This window comes from Cricetulus griseus, chromosome 4, assembly GCF_003668045.3.
Source record: "Cricetulus griseus strain 17A/GY chromosome 4, alternate assembly CriGri-PICRH-1.0, whole genome shotgun sequence".
Classification (NCBI taxonomy): domain Eukaryota; kingdom Metazoa; phylum Chordata; class Mammalia; order Rodentia; family Cricetidae; genus Cricetulus; species Cricetulus griseus.
In genome coordinates, this window is record NC_048597.1 from 131,226,962 (window position 1) to 131,250,715 (window position 23,754).

Here is a 23,754-nt window from a genome sequence, read left to right on the forward strand (position 1 = left end):
TACTTGTAGTAACTCTCTCAGCTTAGACACATGGGGGAGGACCTAGGCCCTGCCCCAAATGATGTGGCAGACTTTTATGATCCCCCATTAAAGGCCTCACCCTTTCTATGGCAGAGAAGAGGGATGGGATGGGAGTCGGTGGGGGGCATGGGAGGATGGAAGGGGGTCAAAAATGGGGGTGATATGTAAAATAAAATTGTTTCTAATTTAAATAAATATATATAAATAAAAAATTATTCTTGTATTAGAAATATATCCTGGGAGAATGTCCTCAATTTCTGAATCCTGGATTTGAAATAAATTTTGATTTGTCCAATATAATTTTGCATAGATTCTTTAAATATTATGAAATACCAGTTAATAGATAATTTAACATTGATGGTACTAGAATCTTGTTTGATATGAATAAAATATTAAGCATTCATAAATACTCAATAGGAAGTTTTTGGACTATTCTATGTAGGAGGCATCACCCTAGGCTGGAACATATAAAAGCAACATTCAACACCACATCAGAGAGTGCACAGATGGAATTAGTAGTGTTAAACTACAATGCACATAAAATTCAATCTTAATTATAATAAGTTCCCAGCACACATGAATCAACAAATGAAAATGGTATGAAAATAGATTTTTTAAAAAGTTCTGTGACATGAAAACTCATGAAAGGGGAATAATTTCATCAAGATGTCCAGAAAAATGACTCTTGTGGAAGCAGCACTTCCACTGGGGAAGGAGCAATGAGAAGTAATTACTGGGGAAGAAGGAAACAGATAGAAAAGAGGAAGATTTATTACAGAGCAGAGAAATAGTTCCCTGAAACAGGAACCTATATCTATGATCTAACCAGGACCAGGAGTTTTAGAAATTTGAAAAATACAGTCAGAGAGCTACAAAATGGCAATTTTCTTTAAAACCATTACAATCTTTAAAACAAAAACTAAGAGATGGCAGGCTACAGTTATTTTTAGTGAATTCTAGGTGCTGTATCTGTGTTGTTAGAAGTTTAATCCTGGGATTGGAGAGATGGCTCAGCAGCTCAGAGTGCTCACTGCTCTACTACAGGACCAGAATTTCAATCCCAGCACTCATATGAGGCAGCTCACAAAGACATCTGACACCCCCTTCTGGCCTCTATGGGCACTTGCACACAAACACCAAATACAATTCTTTACAAAGCAATCCTGTCCTTAATAAAAATTTTTACTCTTCATAAACCCCCTTAGAAAGGAGATGGGACAAAATGGTATTAAGTAACACATGTACCTAAAGTAAAAGAGAGTAGAAGTGTCCCAGTTCAAGGTGGCTGTGTGGCTCACACATAAGCTACTATGATGCTTCATTGGTTCGCAAACACAAGAGCAGTGAAAGCATTGTCTCTTCCTAAGTTGAGCCATTGTGAGCTGTGCAGTTGTAATTTCAAGTTTCATGGGTTGCTTATTGAATTTTACAGCTAGAATGTATCTGTGGAACTACATCACTTTTTTTCAAGATTTTAAAATTTCAAAGTCCTTTCTAATCCATTTTTATTTTCTAAAATAAGTTAAGGTTTCTCTATAAATTTCCATGTGAAGTTTTCAATGTATGATGATTGCATCACAGAACAGACATTGATATCCCTGAGACACACAATTGCTTTGTGTTGGAATTCTTAAAAATCCTCTTTTCTAACCATTTTGAAGTATTCAATGTGTTATTGCCAACTGCAGCTATCAGACAATGCAGTAAAACCTGAGAAGCTACTTTTCTGCCTCGCTGCTCCCCATCCTCATCATCCACCATACCTCCCTGTCTCACTGCCATCCAGACTCTGAAAACTACTGCTCTATTCTCTACTTCTACAAGACCACATTTTTAATTTTTATTTTCAAATAGTTTAAAATAACTCCTTTTTTAAAAAAAGATTTATTTATTTCATATGTGTGTGAGTGACTGTGTGCCTGAGTGTATAGATGTGTACCACATGTGTGCAGGTGCCATGGAAGTTAAAAGAGGTTGGATTCCCCAGAGCTAGAGGCACAGCTGGCTGTGAGTAGTCTAACAAGGATTCTGGGACCTTAACCTGGATCTTTAGCAAAATAAATAAGCACACTTAAACATTCTTAACTACTTACCTAGGTCTTCACACATAAAGCTTGTTTTTCCTTAAAGAGCTTTCCTTTCTGTCTCTCTGACTCCGTCTTTTTCTCTCTTCCTGGAGACTGATCCAGCATCTGATATGTACCAGGAACTTGATTTAATACTTCTTTATATCCCATCCCTGGCTTTCCTCTTTAACAAATTATGTTTTTGCTCATTTTTCCACATCTCTGCATCCTGTGTCCCATTCAAATCATACAACTCTCCTAATGAGAGAATGCACAAAGGGTTCATGCAGTTGCTTGTGTTTATGTTGTTGGGTTTCTTGGTCAGTTACATGGTCTTGGGCAATAATATACTTCCAGATGAACCACATTTTCAGAGAAGAATAAGTTTGATTGAAAATAGATGCTAACAACTGTATGCAAAATGCTGTTTATTGTCTATGGACACTCATCTAATTTTACCTGATTTCCCCAATGACATTAATGTAGAGATTTAACTTAATAATTGATACAGTAGTGGGGCAAGATACTCTTATTTTGACTCTAAATGAAATAGGAAAAATTAACACTTTGATCTATATTTTCCACAGTGCATAGTACAGTCTAAGTTTCAGTTGGATCTAAGGGACTTTGAGGTTAGGAGTAATCAGTGGGTAAGGCAGTGAACTGGTGATGTAGAGAAAAATCTCCCAGTGAATCATAGAAAAATAAACATAAAAATAAACTTGCACATGTGCCTACATGTAGGCCTACTGACAACCTATGTAATTTACTCTGTTGTTTGTCATAAAGGCCCAGAGGAAAGCTTTGGTCCTCATGGTGGTACTCCTAGGAGACAGTGAAACTTTGAGAGGTGAGGCTTGGGGTCTTGTAGGAGGTAGTTAGGCCATTAGGGGTGTGCCCTTGAAAGAATATGCCACAAACATGACTTACTAAAAGCAATATTCATCAGAGGAGCAATTAACATCAGATCACTTTTACTTTTAAAACGTCAGTATAATTCAGAGCTGAGGTCTGAGCTTGCAGCAATGATGTACTGAGTTCAATGTGATTTACTAGGTCAAAGACTTATTCTAGACAGTATTTTTAAGAGAGTATATTAAGGATGCTTCTCTTACATGGCAGATAAAGACTCTTCATCTTCTAAGATCTCACTTCGGTATAGAAGAGACTTCAAAAGAATCCTTTGAGGGTGTGATGGATTTAAGTCAATGAACCAATCAATACCTAGCCAAGATCAATCACCTTCACTCACAGTGAGGCTTGCACAAGCAGCTCTCAGATACTATGGCCTCTAATCTGTAATGTAACAGAAAACTTACCCACATCTATTTCATTATTTCCTGCACTAGAACCTATTTTCTTCTCCCAGTTTGAACCTGCTAAAGACAAACTGCTCTGCTTCTCTCCCTTCAGCCCATACACACAGACAGACTCTCTCTCTCTCTCTCTCTCTCTCTCACACACACACACACACACACACACACACACACACACACCACATACACACACATATACATACATACACACACACACACACACACAGAGAGAGAGAGAGAGAGAGAGAGAGAGAGAGAAGAAAGAAAAAAGAGAGAGAGACCTGCACTCTGCTGGCTCCTGAAACCTTTGACTTTGGGTTTATAGAGCATGTAGTTTTCTTTATCCTGGCTTGTCATTCCTTTCTCCATCCCAAGATGTCTAATGTTATTCTAAGCTGGTGCATCCAAATGTCTAGGAGAGCCTCTTGGGTGAGTCTGTTTTCACACTCTACAACACATGGCCTAAATTGTGTCTCAAGCAGACCATGGCACTTACTGTGCTCTAATAGTCAACTGGGAGGTGTGTGGGGGGGGCTGTTTCATAAATCAGCCTGTTATTTATTATACTATCAAGCAGCTAATTGGTATATCTCCTATGCTTAGTAACTTCAAGGCACGTGTTTTTTATTTACACTTCTCACTATGAGTTCTATAAATTTTGCATGTCATGATTTCAAAACACAGATGGAGTTCCACTACTCCATTTTACTATGTCATTTCAGTTTCAAAGTCCACCCTATAGGCTCTGAGAGTCCCCTTTTCATAAAACTCTTCCTATCCTGCCTTGGATTGAAAGTGGAATGTTCCTTCACTGTTCTTATGGCAGTGACTCATGAGAAATTTTCCCAACAAAAATTTTTATAGAAATCCTCATATGATTTTCAGCACTTAGTACTTTTGTCAATCCCTTGTGTTTGAAGAGGAGACAGAAGTAAATATCATGAAACTGTTTCAAGAATTCCCTTTGTCATTGCTTCATCCTACCTCTGATGTCATTGTTCCCTCACCTCTAGCCTCTAGTCTCCCACTGAGAAATGATGTTCTAGTGAGTAAGGAATACCTTAGTTAAATTTTCTATTTCTACGTGTCAAACATTTTAATATTCTGTTAGGAAAGTAAAAGTGTAAATCATTACTACATTATTGTAGTTATGCTATAGTAATTATACTGTATTATTGTACTAGATTATTACTACATTATTGTAATAATGCTCTAGTAAAAGTGTCAAGCATTACTACATTATTGTAGTAATGATATAATTCATTAAAAAGTGTATGTAAATTTAGGAAGTACAAAATGTCATATATTCGTGGTATAAGATGATAGAGATAGCTTAGTGCTATATCTATCTTTTATAATGTACATTTAAAGGATTATGATCAAGATTGAATATTTAGCAATGAGACAAGCTAATTAGATAAGGGAACTAACCAGTTTTTCTAGTGATACATACTATATCTTTTTTTGGATGAGGGCATTAGCATCTGTATTATAATTACTCTCTTCTGCAGTGAAAACAGCCATAGCCTACTATGAGAGGCCATGTAGTTGTGTTTAAATGCTATTTACAAGAGGTGCCAAAAACCGTAGCCACACAGGTGGTACTTTGCCAAACCTCAGATTCAGTGATTTGTGAAATACATGACTATAGTAAAAATGGCATGTATATGTGAGAGCTATGTTACTGGTAGCATATTAATATTTCCTCAGCATTTTAAGAATTGTAATTTTTATTCTGAGTTTCCTACTGATGTAGGAAACTATTTTTATTTATTCCTATTTTTATTTTTATTCCTATTTTTATTTATTTTTAAACTGTCACTATGTAACTCATAGTATAAATTATATTTCTACAAGTAAGTCTCCTGCAATATTTCTGCTTTCTACCTAGAAATATAACAGACATTGTCTGACTACATTTAAACCTGAAAACATTTCTATTTCTAAATAGAATAATGTGCATGCATACATGCTTATGTATTGCTTTAGAAATAACTTCTGCAAATAAGCTTGCAGAGGGTTCCACCAGTGAAATGCAATTATTTATTCAGTAGAACGGCATTTCTCACAGTGTGATCTGAGATGAAAGGTGAAAGAATAATGACCTTAGACAAAACGAGAGACATAATTAATTGAATTTAGAGAGCGGGGAAGTTTGTCATACAAACTCAATAAAAATATTTTAGCAAAAGGTATTGGCTATTAACTAAACTTTTTATTTGGTAAACCCAGCAATACTGCTTGAGAAATTCTGCCATTCCCCAATCCTACTGAGTCACATTGTGAGATGAGGGTCTGAGATTTTCTGTTTTAACAAGGTCGATGGTAATTTTGGCATAGTTTAAGTTTGGAGATCATTGCCCTAGGATGCCATGCATTTCTAGGCTACCAATGTTGATTCTTACCCTAATCTTGTCCTTCATTCAAAAGCTACCAGGGAACTCATTCTTATCAGCACCTAATTAACAGGAAATCTGAGTAGTGGTAAACCTTGATTCTTCTACTCCTAAAAGGAGTTTGGAATGACAGGGTGATGATGGCTAATGCCTGGGTTTATGTCCCCAGTTCTAGTACAGTGTAGGGGGAAAATCTGCTTCAGAGATTGCATGCCTAGGCTCTTAGTTCCTGATTTCCAGAAATTTTTCCAACTGGAGCAGAAGTTATTCCTGTTGGGTTTCTCCCCAAAACTTTCTCAAAATTCACTTCACTGGAAAAAACTAAGAAATACCTTTTTAGTCTGTAAAACTCACTACTGATGCTAGGAAGAAAAATCACCAAGAACCTAGCTCTGATGTGCTGCTAACACATACCGCCTTCCCTTTGGCATGTTGTTTGCTTTGGGGTGATATAGAGCATAGGCTGTAAGAGACAGTCCTCTGGTTTAGCCAGTCTTCCTTCACACTGCAGTATTCCTTGTGTATTCTCAGATACAACTTGCCCTTGTCTGTTTGGTGGTAAAGTTTGAGTTTTGCTCTCTGTGATTGTACTTCAATACATAAAGTATTGGAATTTCTGACATAACTGAGGCAGTTCTTCAACTGCATTCCTTGTGCCTTACCTAGAACAAAGACTGATTGCTATTGAACAAACAGTTACTAGTACTGAGAGAGGGGACTGCTACCCCCCCAGAGATGCATTTATGGCAGAACAAACTACAGGATACTGTCTATGTGAGGAGATGGCAAAGGAGAAACCTGACAATTATTGAATGTTGACTATGTGCCAAAATCCATATTACCTGCTTCACATATTTGTCATCATGTTGAATTACTTTTCTCCCACTCTGACTACTTTCTTCCATCTTTAAAATCTCTTAATTCACAGAATGTTTAGACATAAAGTGATAGAAAAAGAATAAAATTATATTAATTAATGAGAGAAAATGAGGAGTTCATTTCCAAGAAATTAAATTTCTACTTGCTTGAAAGAAATGATTCTCAGTAAGACTATGGCATTTGCAGTATCCAAAATCTAGTCTTCACATAGTATCTGAACAAACTCACACCCACCAATGTTGTTGTCTACAACATGGAGGACTTGTTTATTTTCATTGGCTGCATTTTCTTTAGGGGCCTTATTTCACTTGTTTTTCATTTAGCTTGTATTTTAAGATCAAGAAAACATTCTCTTTATCACACAGTAGTTGAGAAAACTAAAAGAAATGTCTGACCTGTTACCACACAGCATTCTTTAAAATATTGTGAAACACTGAAAAGGCATGAAAACATTCTCCAAGTACAGATATGAGGTATCCTGTAAGAAATGTCAAGGCCGCAAATTGTTACGGTTCAGGGCCAACACATTTGTCCAACTTTCACAGGGTTCAAACTTAAAACTGTTTATTTAGAGGTAAATAACTACTCATAACAAAACTATATATTGAAATCTAAAGTGTAGGTCACAAATTGATTTTCTAGAGTGTGGTTAAGAATTGTTCACATCACCTGGGAGGAATGACAGAAAACGGAGCTATGGGGAAAGTTTGTACTGAGTGGACTTGGCAGATTTGTCCCACTTCTAGACAGCTTAGTTGCTTTGATTTGTGAAACAAGAAAACCCTGTAACAGCAAATGCCTTCTACTAGGGAGTCCATTTGGATTAGGGACTCAAGCAGTAACCATGATCAAAAGCAAATCTTCACCTTCACAGGGAAAAGCTGGGAAAAGTAAATTCAATGGCCTGTCTTTCATCACCTCAGTGTTGTAAGGTCCTTACTTGGAGGAAAGAAAACATTTGACATTTTATAAAGAAGAAACACATACACACACACACACACACACACACACACACACACACACACACACAGAGAGAGAGAGAGAGAGAGAGAGAGAGAGAGAGAGAGAGAGAGAGTGACTCACAATGGCCTCATCTCATTTTGGGAAAAATTTTAAGTGAAGAATGAAATTTCCCTTTATTTAATTTAATTTAGATCATTGATAGCTGTTTGGAAGTGCTTTCCTATTTGGGTGTAATTTACTATTTCATTGTATGTTCAATCTGAAATCAAGATATTTCATTTGTACATTAAAACTTTACAAAATGAATTTTTGAAAAATGAATGGAAGAATAGGTAAAGAGAAAGAAGATGCTGTAACTTCTATAACATTTTCTGTAGCATAAAAATTCTTTAATTTGGGAGACTCTGAGAAGCTTTCAGAAAACATTAGCCAGAGCAAGTTTTATACCCTCATTATAAGTGGAGTTGGAGGTTAGTTGTTTAGCCCATGGTAACACAAAAGTCTCTAAAAGATCTTGTACAGAGTATTTAAAAAATGCATAATCAACCCTTTTAAAAATCAGGGTAATAAAAAACTTAGGCTCATTAACATAAGTTCCCTAAGAATCCAGCTTTATCATAAACTAACAAGTGTTTCTGTCACAAGAAAAAAGAGCAAGCCCAGCAGGCGTAGTGGCTTCTTTGCAGTTCACTTTTAATTGTGCAGTTTCCAGGACAGTCCCTGGTTTCTAAGGTCCAGCATAGTAAACAAAATGCCAAACCTGTAACAGTCATTCATACAGAGGTTGACACTATGATTTTAAAGCTGAATAAGCACAGAGTCTAACCCAGAAGTCCATTTGCTTAAATAAAAGTGGCAAATATGAATAAGTCATTAAATCAGATTTCTAAATATTGCCACAGAGTTCTAATAATGATTAATTGTGCCTACAGTTGAGGAGAGATGGTTTCAGGTAAAACGTGTTTTAGAGAAAAATTACAAAATAAGTGTTCATGTTCGTTCTCCAGAGAAAAAGAAGCAACAACACACACAAACACACACACACACACACACACACACACACACACACACACACACACACACACACACACACACACACAAACTTTAAATCAGCCCACTTGGAAACAGCAAGAGCAGATGAATAACACCTGACAGGTTTGAGTCCAACTGTTGCTTGGTCCTTGAAGCTGGATACCTCAGCATTTGAAGTATTTGCACAATGGGTATCTCACACTGAAAAGGCTGAGCGCCTGGTGATTGCTCACTCCATAGTGGTAGGTGCTTCAGTAATCCCAATCTGCTGCCAAAACCTAGAGGGTTCCTGTAGATTCCTGAATCAATTATCAAAACCTGGAAATTCTGGTTCTGATATCAGCAATGGAATCAACATCACCATTATTACCATCACTACCACCATCATCATCATTACCATCAGCAGCAACAGAAACAGGATAAATTAGTTTATCCTGAGAGAAACACCAAGGAGCAAGAAGTGAATAATCTTTCTTCTGCTATGCTCGTTTTTTATCTGGGTTGCTACCAGAAGGTGCTGTTGAATTCAGTGTGGGTCTTCCCACACTACTGAAGGCAATTAAGACCATCCCTTAACTGAGCTCACTTCTTAGGTAATTACAATTTGTGCCATGCTGACATTTACAGAAATCACAAACAATAGTCACAGAGACAACTGCCACTTCTGATTAACACTCAAAAAGCTGTAAGAGAATGTGTTCTAGTTCATCCATCGATCACTTAGAACATAAAATGAAACCATTCAGTCCTAACAAATCCACATCATGAACTCATTCTTTGTTCGCTCCCCAAGCCTTTTGCACAAGCCTTTGCTTCATCTGTCTTAAAAGAATCCTCTAGGTATATGAAAGATTGACAAAGCTGAAATCTGGGCCATCACCATATTAAGCCGGAGACTGAAGCCAGTGAAAGCGGAGAACAAGACAGAAAACTCCAAAGGATGGCTGCAAACTTCCTGGGTATGGAGCAATGACTCTGGTAGCTTAAAAGTCCCATAAGCCAAGGAGAACACAGTCTTTTTCTGGTACTTTGCAACAGCTATGGTATAGCGTTCACAATGAATGACAAAATAAGTTCCCAGAATTGCATTAATTGCTGTGAATCTTTTTTCTCTTTGCATTCTACCTTTAACTATAGCTACTTCTCTACTACACTTGACTTTGTTTTCTTTCTAATTACTTTTCCCTCCTCTATTTTTCTCTGCTGCTCCAATAGTTGTCTCTATTTTATTTTATTTACTTTCTTTCTATTTCTACCCTTAGTAACTTACATCTACACTTAGATTCAATAATACTGTTCTTTTATTCCCTCAAAAGTATTGGAGTTTAAAGGATGGCTGCTTAGAACTTATTACTGCTGTGTTTTTATGATGGGTCTATCGATTAGGTGGATTTTTATATATTATAATAAAATTACATCATTTCTCCCTTTCCTATGGTCCCTCTAAACTGTCTCATAGAGTCCTTCCCACTGTCCTTTAAATTCACAGCCTCTTGTTTCACTGATTCTTATTTCATGTATATATGTACATACATATGTATTTCTACATATAACCTGTTGAATACACATAATGATATATATATCAATTCGGCACTGGCAACCAACTGGTGAGCTCTTGCTCTAGGGAGTACTACTTCTCCTGCTCCCAACATAACTCTATTTCCTATAATTTTTTGTGTAGGGCTGAGGCCTCTTGAGCTTTTCCCCATTCAGTTTGACATATCCACTGAAGTCATTGTCCATGTTCAGCTCATGTTTGTATAATCATGTTGGTGAGACATTATAGGTGTAAGCTTTGAGACATATAGTCAGCATTCTTTTCAGGTAATAGCACTGGAGATCAAATCTGACCCTGAGCATGTAGGTTGAAGATTTAGCTATAGTGCTATATTACTGGTCCTATGGTAAGAAACGACATATGAGCCCTACTACAACCTTACCCACCAGACCTTGGCAAATATTTCAATTGAAAGAGTATAAGTGATTTCTTTTCTTTTCTTTTCTTTTTTCTGCAATTTTTATTTGAATTAGAAACAAGATTGTTTTATATGACAATCCCAGTTCCTTCTCCCTCCCCTGATCCCCTACCACCACCCCCAACTAAAACCCTACATTAGTATAGGTGATGTTTTTTAAATCAATGGATGACCTAATTCCAGATGTATAAGACGCATCACAGAAATACAAGAAACATTTTGGAAAGGCAATATAAATCCTCTGAAAATCACCAGTAGCATGGTAATATACTCAAATGAGAATGAGTTGAATGAAATCTCCAGAAAAAAAATAACACTTTAATAATTAAAACAATGTTCAATAAAGTCAAATGATGCAAACATACACCTGAATGCAATAAAAGACAATATGAATTGGATGAAGTAAAGAATTTGATACCAATTAGAATTCAAGACTTCTTTTTTTTTTTTTGGTTTTTCAAGACAGGGTTTCTCTGTGTAGCTTTGGAGCCTATCCTGGCACTCACTCTGTAGACCAGGATGGCCTCGAACTCACAGAGATCCGCCTGCCTCTGCCTCCCGAGTGCTGGGATTAAATGTGCAAGACTTCAATAAGGAGATAATACTGTAAAGTCAAACCAAAGGTTTTGGAAATGAGAAGCGCAGTAAAAGAGAAATAAAGGTGCACAGCTGTAATGCAAGCCCTTAGGAAACAGACACAAGGAGACTGACAAAATTTGCGTCCACAAGGGTCAACAAAAAAAGTCCCAAGACACAGGTAGGGGTAGTGTTCACCTTTATTCCCAGCATTCATATTTGTAAAATATATGGGAGGGTCCAGCTCAGTGTGGGCAGGGCCACCCTCGTCAGGTGGCCCTGGGTTATATAAGAGGGTGGGCTAAGAAAGTCATAAAGAGCAAGCCTTTAAGCAGTGTTCCACCATGGCCTCTGTTTCAATTACTGCCTTGAACTTCTGTTTTCTTTCCATGATGGAGTGTCACCTGAGTGTTGTAAGCTGAAATAAGTCTTTTCCTACACATACTGTTTTTTGTCATGTTGTTTCATCACAGCAATAGAGGAGCAAACTATGGCTTGGCTATTTGTCAAGTTATGTGTCTGTATAACAGAGTTACCATCATGACACCAGTAAGATCATATCAGAGTACAGAGGAGAAAGCCCATCCACCTCAGGCTTCCTGTCATATTTCCAGGCAAAGTTATATGGCAATAATGGAAAGACCTAGTTCAGTAATTTAATACTTCCCACAAAAGTCTTGACTTATTCAAAATTTTTTTTAATCTGCTCTGGTGCATATATAGTTTTAAAGATGTCTATATTTATGGTGCCTGCCTAACTTAAATTCACACTCCTGAGAGTAGAGGTTTCCTTTGTCTTCTTCATGCTTCAAAAGCTGCATGCATACATGATTTCCTCTCACAAAATAATGTAGCCCTTGCACAGATCTAAGTGATTTTTCATCCCCCACTTAGCTTCAAGAGCTAGGCTTTAGGGGATTATATTTCACAGTCATAAAACCACAACTGTGAAATATAAATTGTTAAGGCATGAGCAAGTGTCAAGGAAACTTGACTGATGGTGGCTGGAAAAATAAGATCGTCAGCATTAAATGATCTGATGCTAATTTGATTGTGATTAGGTACAACACCTTCTATTTCACAGTGTCACCTCAGAATGAAGAGCGTTTCCATAATAAACTAGAAATGAAGTTAGCCATAGTATGGAAGAATTCCCCACCAGAGCAGTTTAATGTTCAAACATCAGATTCTTAGACCGGAGCTGAATGGGATCTTGTCCTGATCTGAAAATATGTAGTATTAGTGTGTGTGTGTGTGTGTTCGAATACTCACACAGTTACTAATATAACTGCTCACAGATTAAAGTTAATTATATTATTAATAAAAGTATGTAATGTTTTCTTTACAGAAACTAATTATTTTATAAAATGTGCATCCTCCATCCTATTTTTTATTTTAATTGTGAGTCTATTCTTTTACATATATTTAAGAGATTGGTAACACTCACCCTGTCCTTCATACTACACTAATGTCAATGATAGTGAAGAAGAGGAGGAGAACAAACATTTTTTTTCAACATTGCACTTCCTTAGGAAAGAAATCACTTGTGTTGGGATGTAGCAGTAAAATATAGAGATATGACACCATTCATATTAAACTAAAAATATTTAATTGGTGGTGAATGTTAGGAATGTTACAAAACTTAGAGTGAAAGTGATGTAAAAATGATATATTAAAGAACTCTTGAAAGGGATTTAGCTTTGAGTTCCCCAGCTGAGCACTATTATGTTTTGAAAGTAAAATATCTGCCCATAAAATTGTGTGTTCGAACACTTATTTCCCAGCTGTTTATGACAGTTACAGAACCTTCAAAGATGGAACCTCACTGGATGAAGGATGAGAAATATCATTTCCAGTCTGCTGTCTGCTTTCTGTTCCAGCAGGATGTGGGCTGAGAGTACCCAGCTGCATACTGCTGCCATCATCCCTTCACCTCACTGATGGATTGTACAGCTCAAACTTCAAGTGAAAGCAAACCAATCCTCCCCTACGGTGCTTCTTGTACAAGATGTCATCGTGAAAATGAGAAAGGTAACTAACATAAGCAGAAAGCTGGCAAGTCCTAGTAAACTCCAGGTTTCCCGCTGTTTCCAAATGACACACATGGTGGTATTTGTAAACTATAGTAAACTGAGGGAAACAGAAATTATGGTTATCTCCTTTGTTTTTAATAAAGCAGACTCTTACTGTACAACTCACACCAGCACAACACTCGTGGTAATATTCCTGCCTAAGCTTTTCAAATGCTGGGATTTTAGATATGAGTCACTAAATACTGCAAAACTGGGGGAAGTATTCCTAGACTGGAGATAACAGATGGGGACTTTGACTTTTCAGAGTCCATTCTGGGCACACAACATTTTGGAGATCCTCAAATCTTGGTACATTTCATACTTATCTGTAATATATATCTTTGAAATTGTTGATATGTAGAACAACACAAATCTGCACCTTTCCTTCTGAACAGAAAACTGGTTTTCTTTAGGTGTGGAACTCAATCACCTGACCAAAAGGCAGCAATTTAGAGACAGATGAGCAGCCATGAAGTGTTCTGTGACTGACAGCTCTGACAAGGAAATGTCGTTAACTACTCTGGTTTCCTAAATCCCAAATTATTTTATAGAGTCTGAACAGAGAATTCTACACAACACATGAGGCAAAGTTCCAAGAAAAGTGGAGAGTCTTTAAGCAGCAGTATTTATGGGAGAACAAAAGGAATGCATAAATGGAGCCACAAGCAAGAAAATGAAGGAAATGTCAGACTTTGAGTGGCAAAACAAATGGGCAGAGAAGAAGATGGCAAGCTAACAAAATGACATGGTTTCTTTCATTGAGGGAGATAAGCTGCACTCTGTTTTAGTACATTGATTGGGAGTGTCATCAGAACTCTACTCAGATCATGAGTCTATGCCAAAACCTGCAAGTCCATGGGGCTCCATTCTCCACGAAGCCTAAGACCTTTGTGACCTTGTGACCTAGTACCCAGGATACTGCCTGGGGGCTTGAAATATACCTATGTATAGACTCTTACTCATTCTTACTGTTCTTTGAAGCCATGATCCTATTATATGTCAAAATAAATAAAAGACACTCCTACACTAACTAGAGATAGAGGTGACCAGGTAGAGCAGGCAAGCTCATGAAGTTGGTGTTTTTCCTGTGTGCCAACCTTCTTTTGTACATTGAACCATGTATAGGAGATATCTTTGGTCAGATAGAACAACTGGCTAATACCAGCACAACTATTTCGTTAAGTTAAAGAACTGTAATGACCAGGAATCAAGAAGCATTACAGTTGAGTACATAGAGTAGTATTTGTTACTGAACCACAATATCCTTCACTGAATTTCCTGGACTCTGTCTTTGCATCAGGAAAGTGGGCATATGATGAATGAATGAAACTACTGGTTATGCCAGCAAATATCATTTGGGGATGGAGCAATGGCTCATCAGGAAAAGCACTTGCTATGCAAGTTTGAGCATCTGAGATTGGATATCTCAAACCCACATAAAGCTGAATGTTGTAACATATGCATCTGTGATCCCAATGTTACTCCAGTGAGACACAAAGAGAGACAAGAAAATCCCTAGTAAATGCAGGCTACACAGCTATGAAAAATCAAAGATCTTATCTCAAATAAGATGGAAAGCAAGGATAGATACCAGAGGTTGTCTGCTGACTTTCACACACACACACACACACATGCCTGTACATGCACTCTGAGAGACAAATTTTTATTTTATTTTATTTTATTTGGTTTTTCTAGACAGGGTTCCTCTGTGTAGCTTTGGAGCCTATCCTGGCACTCGCTGTGGAGACCAGGCTGGCCTCGAACTCACAGAGTTCTCTGCCTCCCGAGTGCTGGGATTAAAGGTGTGTGCCAGCAAAGCCCGGCCAGATTTTTAAATGTTATTTAAACTCTATCTCTTCACTGAAATTGTTGTTGCTCTACTTGCTGAGTCATATTTCAAACCAGCAAGTTCTGGAATACTTCATTACATATTAAAGTTAAAAGATACACTAACTTCTTTTTAATTTAGTTTCTTTTACCTCTCCATTCTTAACATCTACTGCTATTGTCCTTTTTAACTTTTAGAGATCTGTAGCAATGCCATTTTTAGAAAATGTGTAGAAACAGATTTCAGAATTAGATGATCAGAATTTAAATAATGACACTGCCATTTTTATTTTTAGAAAGCTATCTCATCTATGCTTAGGTTCTTCATTTAAAATATGTCTATTGTTTCTATTTCCTGGATGAACAGAGTCTTATTCAGAAAGTCCTTACACAAACCTGTATCCTAAAGGGCAATGCTTCATTTCTTCTAGAAGTTTCAGGCCTAATATTGCGATCTTTGACCCATGTTGGTTTGATTTATGTAAAGGGTGAGAAAAAAATTTCAAGTTTCCTTCTTTTACATGTAGATATCCAGTTTTCAAAAAAATTATTAAAGACACAGTCTTTTCTCCACATGTTTGGCATCTTTATTAAAAGCTCGGGTATTTATACATATGTAGAATTATATCTGGTTCTCGAATCGATGTGTCTACTTATGTGTCAGTACCATGCTTGTTGTGCTACCATGGCTCTGCATTACAACTCCAAATAAGGAATGGCTATAGCTCTAGCTGTGTTTGTATTGCTCACAATTGTTTGGGATACCTGGGGCCTTTTGTGCTTCTGTGAGATTTTTAAGATTTTTCAAATAAGTACATTATTTTGATGATTATTTGGGTAGTTACTACACATATCCATATCTATCATCATAGTCCTACCATCTCATGACAGAGTTATAGTGGCTGCTTCACTTTTACACATGCCTTCTGCACTCCCTTACAGTAATACTGTTTGCTATTCTATTATCCGTGTCGTTAAGCCTGTCGTGGAGGATAAAGTCCCTCTTCTCTTTACAAGAGGACCCACTGCAGATGCCTCACTTGCACTTCCCTCCATTTTTTCTTGAAGTTCAAGCATTGAGATGAGGCCCTGCCTGTTCCTTGTACTAATAAAGGCACTCTGCCTCCTTGTGCTTTCCCAAGAAATGACTCAGTATGTGTGACCAGACCAGGAGTTGGAAGCAACCACTTAGCACTAACAGTGAACTAGAATCCCAAGTTTGGTTCTGTTATTTACAAAGGCTTAGTTTTGACTCTCTTCCTCATGGTCCCCTGTTATATTTCTCAATTGTTTCCTAGTTTACTATGAAAAGAAAGACAATTTTATTGCAATTGTTTGCCATTCACATATAGAATAGTTCTTCAAAAAGATTGGACAGAAAGAAACAACTGACCTGAACAAGGGGGAGCTCTTGGTCCCCAGACTGATAGCTGGGAAACCAGCATGGGACTGATCCAGACCCCATGAACGTGGGTGTCAGTGAGGAGACCTCTGAAATCTATGGGGCCTCTTGTAGTAGATCAGTACTTATCCCTAGCATAGGAATGGAGTTTGGGAGCCCATTCCACATAGAGGGATAATTCCTGAGCCAAGACAAATGGGGGTGGGCCTAGGCCCTATCCCAAAGTATATGGCAGACTCTGAAGACCCCCTTTGGAAGGCCTCACCCTCCCTGGGGAGCAGAAAGGGTATGTGATATGTAGGGTTTTAGATGGGGGGGGGATGACAGGGGAAAATGGAAGGCAGAGTGAACTGGGACTGACATGTAAAACAGTCTTGTTTCTAATTCAAGTAAAAAATGGGGGAAAGAAAGATTGGACAGTCCCTAAAGTAGCAAAGGGTAGCACTGTTTCCTTACACTGACCAAATAAAAAGCCCCGGAAGCAAGGCAAACACGAAGCTGCTGTCCAGGAGGGAAATGGCCATTTCACATTTCACTGAGCTGCAAAAAATACACATACCAGACCTGTGCCTCCAGCCTGAATAAGCATCAGCGGTTTATGAAAAGACTTTAACATGCAGCTCTAAGATTTTTCAAACAGAAGTGAAATTAGAGAGAAGGGCATGAATCTCCCTGGAGCCCTCTTGGCTGTAAGTGGTGAGGACTAACTTCAGTTTCGTGGATTTTCTAGCTTGCCAACTGGAGCTGTTTGTCAGGGTACTGGGTGTGAATTACTTAATAGGAATATGCCATAAAAGAATTCTGAGGATGAAGGAATTGACAAAGAATGTGATAGCATCTGAAGAAATGATCTTGAAGTGTACCAGGGAGCAAGATCATAAGGAAGTCTACACAGAATAGCTCTAAGTGAATCACCAAAGACCTGTTCCAAAGACATTGAAGAAGTGTTGAACTGAAAAGGTCAGTGACAGCTTTTGAAAGAGCCTACATTTCTTCTTTTTCTCTCATCTCTTGTTCTTCCTGTTACAGCTTTTGCCTGGCTTGGGACAGAAGGAAGAAGCCATACTAGAAATTTAAACATGAATCATAAAGGGAAATCAAATGAAACCACTCCTCTCCCTGGACTTCTTACCAGAACTAGACTTGAATATGTGGTTCTTTCTGCTGAGAGAGCACAGAGGGAAACATAGAATGGAACAGTTACGCTCCGTATCCAAATACATCCAAAGATGTATCCAAATATTACTGGATTGTTTTCTCTGTAAATTAGACTAGTTTATTAATACTACAAACAACAGTTAAGCTCACTGCAAACTACTTTAGCAGAAAGAAGTAAAGATGGCATGTCAAGCTGCAAAAATAAGTTCATTCAGGCTTCTGAAAATCATGAAAAAATTTTAATCTATGTTCAATAAACTCCAAGATTACTTGATTTACAACAAAACTAGAGCTGAATCAGCTTGCGAGCTACATGTTCAACACTTTATATGGTTCAAAAGTGCAGACTGTAAAGTCATTAACGTGGTTGGAGTGAAGAAAACTCACAGCCTCTTGCAATCTGCAGTGGTAACAAAGGCCCCTTCCCTCAGCACCTCACATTTTCCACAAAATGCTGTAGGGTTTCTCTAACCAAATGACTGCTTCTCATCTGTATTTTTATCCTTAAAATACTTCATAGACAATTCTGTTTCTTTCTTTGCAGTGTGCTTCCTACAACACTGATGTTAAACTTTTCACCACAGTATTTTATCACCACATTACCATTTAATACAAAGCCATATGACTTCTGAAAAGGTCCACAATAATTTAAGTGTCCCTAAGTACACCATATCTCTGACTACATGCATTTTTTATACCCTAACTCTTATTGTAATGCTTATGATCAATAAAAATGCTTGCTCAGAAGTAGAATAAATTTTGTGAACTATTAATATTTAATGTGTGGAGTCTTAAATCATTGACTACTCTTACCTAAATAAAGATTTTTTGTGCTTTCTTAGTTTAGGCTTATAGAAATGAAAGCAGAAAAAAGCAACAAAATCATCCCCACTCATAGAAATTTTGGAGAAATTGCTCCCACATATTTATGAAGACAAACTGTTTCCTAATTTCTTGCTGTGAAAAGATCATCAGAGACATGTTTGTAAGCTTTGGATAACTTTTAAGGAATTTGAATACTGCCTTTGTATGAGGGAGGATGAGCTCTTATCCCAAATGTTCAAGGGGATGGGTAATTCAAACTAGTAATAATTCAGTGCTGGGACTGGTTACTGGAGGTCACCACCAGCACCAAGGCAGATACAACCTGCCATGCCACCTCCACATGTCTGAAACTCTGAGTGTCCTTGATGCCACCACCAATACTGCTCAGTGTAGAATGAATGCAACAAATATCTATGAATCTGAGAAAATCACATTCTAAACCCATGCCTAGCCTTTAAATCATGCCAATAGCTTCAAAGCATTACTAAATTTCATAATCTTCCTCAGAATTTATGATCTTTCTGTACCTCAGTTTCCTCTTCTTTAAAAATGTATGTAATATGTATTTCTGCTAAGATGATAATTAAATGTCATGATTTTCATGTACATATTACAGTATAAATCTTCACACAATCTATCTCTACTGATAAAATCTATTTTCCTTATATCGTGAAGTTATTTCACTGTTAAACATCCAATAATAGAATATCATATTGTAATCTCACAGCTTAGCTCTTCTCCTTGAAGAACTCAGTGTAAGCTTTCACATGTCCAACTACTTTTCCATTAGGAGTCTTTTTCAGGTCTTACCACAGGTACTTTTAATATTTAGAGAGACTGCTGCAGCTGCAGCTATTGTTTTGCTCCTGTCTTTCATCTCATTGATTAGCCTCTGAGGCACTATTACTATGTATTAGAGAGTACAGATTTTCAGCAAACATTTGTTCTGATATTCTTGTAATTACTTCTCTGATCTTGGAAAATTATCACACTTTAAATTTTATTTTATTTATTTTTAAAATGTGTATGATGATGGAGGGCAAGGAACGTGCATACCATGATATGTGTCAGGGAGTCAGAGGAAATCTTCTAAGGAATTGGCTCTCTTCTTCCTTTACATGGTCTCTTAAGATCAAACTCAGGGTATCAAGCTTGCTCAGCAAATGCTTTTACTCACCTCTCCATCTTGCTGATCCTTATTTAAATTCTTAAAATTCAGTACTCTATTCTCTAAATTAGTAATATCTACCTTACAGAGTTATTGGCTGTAAAGATTTAATGAGACTATGTCTGTAAGTACACATGCAAATGAATGTAAACATGTACATTTTATGTTTGCATATATACATACACATCGAAGTAATTGCTTAATGTATAAGGTAATACTCATTTTCATTAAGCCATAGATTGTTCATATTGAAAAGTGTTTGAAATCTAATAACTACATAAAAAATAAAATAAAAGATGATTATATAATAAGATGGACCTACATACAGATCACATTTCAAATTTGGATCCTAGAATATATTATAATTAGTTAAAGAAATATATATGCATATATTTAAGATAAACATTTGTGTGAAAGATATTGCTATGTAGTTCAGACTGACTTCAAATTCACAATTCTCCTGTCTCTGCCTCCCCAATGCTGTTACTATAGGTGGGCAGCACGCACTTCTTGCTTAAAGTATATTTTATATGGATAAACCAAGTCAGATCACATATCCTATTTTCTTTTGAACCCAACATTTTTACATGTGAAGATGACTAGCAAAAATCTAAATTTGTTGAACAGCTGTCTCATTAATTGTAGATACCAAATATGTATTATGTGCCAGTCACGTGTATGTTTCTGTAGATGAACTTCATGAACCTTAGTTTCTGTATCAAGGAAGATAGTGATTCAAAGTATTTTAACTGAGTAGAATGTTAAAAGGTAAAAAAATGATGTGGAAAATATTAACAAGGTCTGATGTAGTGAGGACCACATGAGGGTTGTCTTTATAAAACTTTAAAGTAGATATCATTAAAAATAGGAGACTGGAACTGAGAAAAGTAAGGGGTGAGAGGCAAGCAATTGGCATTTTCATATGAAAAGCATCTTATGTCCAGGAAATGAACAATTAAAATTCTAGAAATGAAAGCTCAATGAGACTGCTTAAGAAGGCAAACTCTAGGGTGCTGAGAAAGAGGAAAAGGGAAGAAAAAGCAAACCTCTCTGAGCTGTACATTTCAGTAGGGACTTCAGTTTCAAGTTAAGAGGTAAGAGGATTTCACACCTATGGACTGGAGTCCTGTCTGCAGCCTAAGGAAAGGAGTGAGAAAAGAGGCAGGAAGTCACTGAGGAGGTCATAGCTGTCATCCCATTGTGTGACACCATGCAGTGCCAGTTATGGAACCTATGAACTGTCCCCAAAACAAAGAGTTATTTTTAAATTTTTCTTTATTTTTGAGAATTTCATATAGGAGTAAAATAAAATATAATAATTTCTACTCCTCTCATTCCTCCACCATAAATTCCTCCAAAGTTTACACCTTTTTTATAAACCACTAAATCCAGCTAGTGCTACTCTATGTGCATAGGTATGGGGCCAGCCACTGGATCATGAGAAACCTCTCATATGCCACATCCTCAAGAAAGAACAATTCTCTCTCCCCCAGCAACTACCCACTGCCAATTACTCCTCAGTTTGTAATAGAGCCTAGAGATCATGTATCCTATCAATGCCAGGATTTGGCCTGATACTCACCAGTGAATAGGAAGCACACATTCTTATGGTGAGCATGCGACCATAAATTAGATGATACAAATTGAGATTTTAGGTTGTGTGAGTAATTTTGCAGGTAACCAGAGATAATATGAGATCATGATTGTGATATCCATGTCATGTTCAGAAGACAACAAGTCACAGCAATCCTCTCCATCCTCCAGTTTTTACATTCTTTCTTCTTCCTTTTACTCAATGTTTCCTGGGTCATGATGATGGTGGGATTCATAAAGATGCCCCATGTAGGAGTGGGAAATCAATGACTCTTACCTTAATCACTTTTACCAGTTATGCATCTTCCCAATGATTACTGTCAAATACAAAATGAAGCCTCTTGGAACATCATTGGGAGGATCCCAGGATTTTGGACAAAAATGCAAGTATTTAGAAGTAAAATTAATAACATGACCACTTAGCAAAATAATAATAGCAGAACCTATCCTGGGGTCAGTGGCTCCTACAACATGTGTTGGCTATTTTTATGTAAATTTGAAACAAGCTAGAGTCATCTAAAAAGAGGGAACAGCAATTGAGAAAATGCTTCCATGAAAGTGGCCTATAGGGAAAAGTCTATGGGGCATTTCTTTGATTAATGATTAATGTGGTAAGACCCAGATCACTGTGATTGGTCTCACCCCTAGGCAGGGGTCCTAGATTGTATAAGAAAACAAACTGTGTGGGACATGAGGAGCAAGCCACTAAGCATTTTTGTCCATCCCTGCCTGTCCTCTTGCCCTATTAGAGTTCCCTCCCTAACTTCCCTCAGTGATGGACTATGATGTGGAACTGAAAGCTATGATGTGAAACTGAAAGGTGAAGTAAATCCTTTCCTCCTCAAGTTGCTTTTGATCATGGTATTTTATCACAGCAATAGAAACTCTAAGACACCATAACAGGCATAAAATTCTCTGTTGTGGAATAGATCTCTAATTAGCAATTACAATTAGCAATTGGTTACTTACCCCCATAACACTCTTGATATTCAACAGTGAATAGGTGCCACACATTCTTATGGTGAGCATGTTGACATAAACTGGATGATCACAATTTGAGAATAAAAACCCAGTATGAAGGGATGGAAAGATGGCTCTGTATTTAAGAGCTCTTGATATTTTTGCAGAGGACACAGGTTCAGTTCCCAGAAAACAAAATGTAGTGGCTCACAGCTATCTACAGCAGCAGATTCAGGGTGTCTTGTGCATTTTCCTAGCTTACACAGGCACTGAATGTATATATTTTATTCATACAAGAAAAGTAAATACATCTTCAATAAAACAGCCAACAGTGGGAATGAGAGAATACAGAGTTTAATTCTTGAAGTGTAGTTTGTTGGCATGTCATATGCAATTTTATAAGCCTAGCAGAAATAAAAGGAAATGTGAAGTTGGTAGCTATCTGTTGCACAGGGAACTGCAGGTCCATGTGCTCCCTGCTGGAAATGCACAGCTTTGAAGTTTCTATGAACACACATTGATTTAGTCATGAGACTAGATAAAAATCACCAAGGAATGGAATGTGGGCAAATAGAAAAGAAGACTATGGAGAACATTTAGCCCCTAAAATATCAAGAGATCAGAAGAAAGAGGCAGGACCAGCCAGGAGAGTCAGAATGGCTAGTGAAATATGAACATCCCAGGCATAGAAGGTTGCAACTTCTAGATGGTTTCTTAAAAAATACCATTAACTGGGTGGCCTAAAACAGCACACATATGCTCTCTAGTAGTACTGTAGGCCATATTCCAACATCATAATGTCAACAGAGCCATGTTTGTTCCAAAAGTACCGAAGGTGTTTCTACATTTCTTCCTGTGTGGCATGCTCTCTTCATCCATAGTGAGCCAAGACACAACACCACATTTTGGATTTTTAGTCTTGCTCCCCCAGTGTGATGAAATTTTACTACAATGATAGGTTTATAGGCAAGAATTGCTGAAGAGTTGACAGGAAGAGGCTTGTGAAGGACTGGGGCCACTTCATGCCAGTGCCTTGCAGTCACTCTTAATTCTTAAACAGAGCAATGCAGAGACTTCTGTCCTGGAGACTTCAGGATCTATAGCAGGGACCAGCTCCTTTATGAGACTGACAGGAGACATGTCTCATCCTTTGTAGATAAGGAGTGATAAGAGCCAACAATCAGGTTCAAATTTGAACCTGTATGAGTTCCTGTATTTGCAGGTTATATGAACCCTTTTCCAGATTTCAGGTTGATGGTGGAATAGTGATTAACAGTGAAGTCTTTAGTAAACTTATTAGACTAAAATCAGGAGGTTATATTCTTTGACAATGATAGTATATTCAATAACCAGTAGGTCCCAATGCACACAGATATTAATTACATTTCTACATAATCAATGGATAAATTGAAGACAGTAAAAGATAGCCAATAAAGTATTTTTGAATAAGTAATATTATAATCATTAAATAGTAAAGCCTGTGTGGTATGTTTTAATAATAATTAAAATACTTCAAATGTAGTC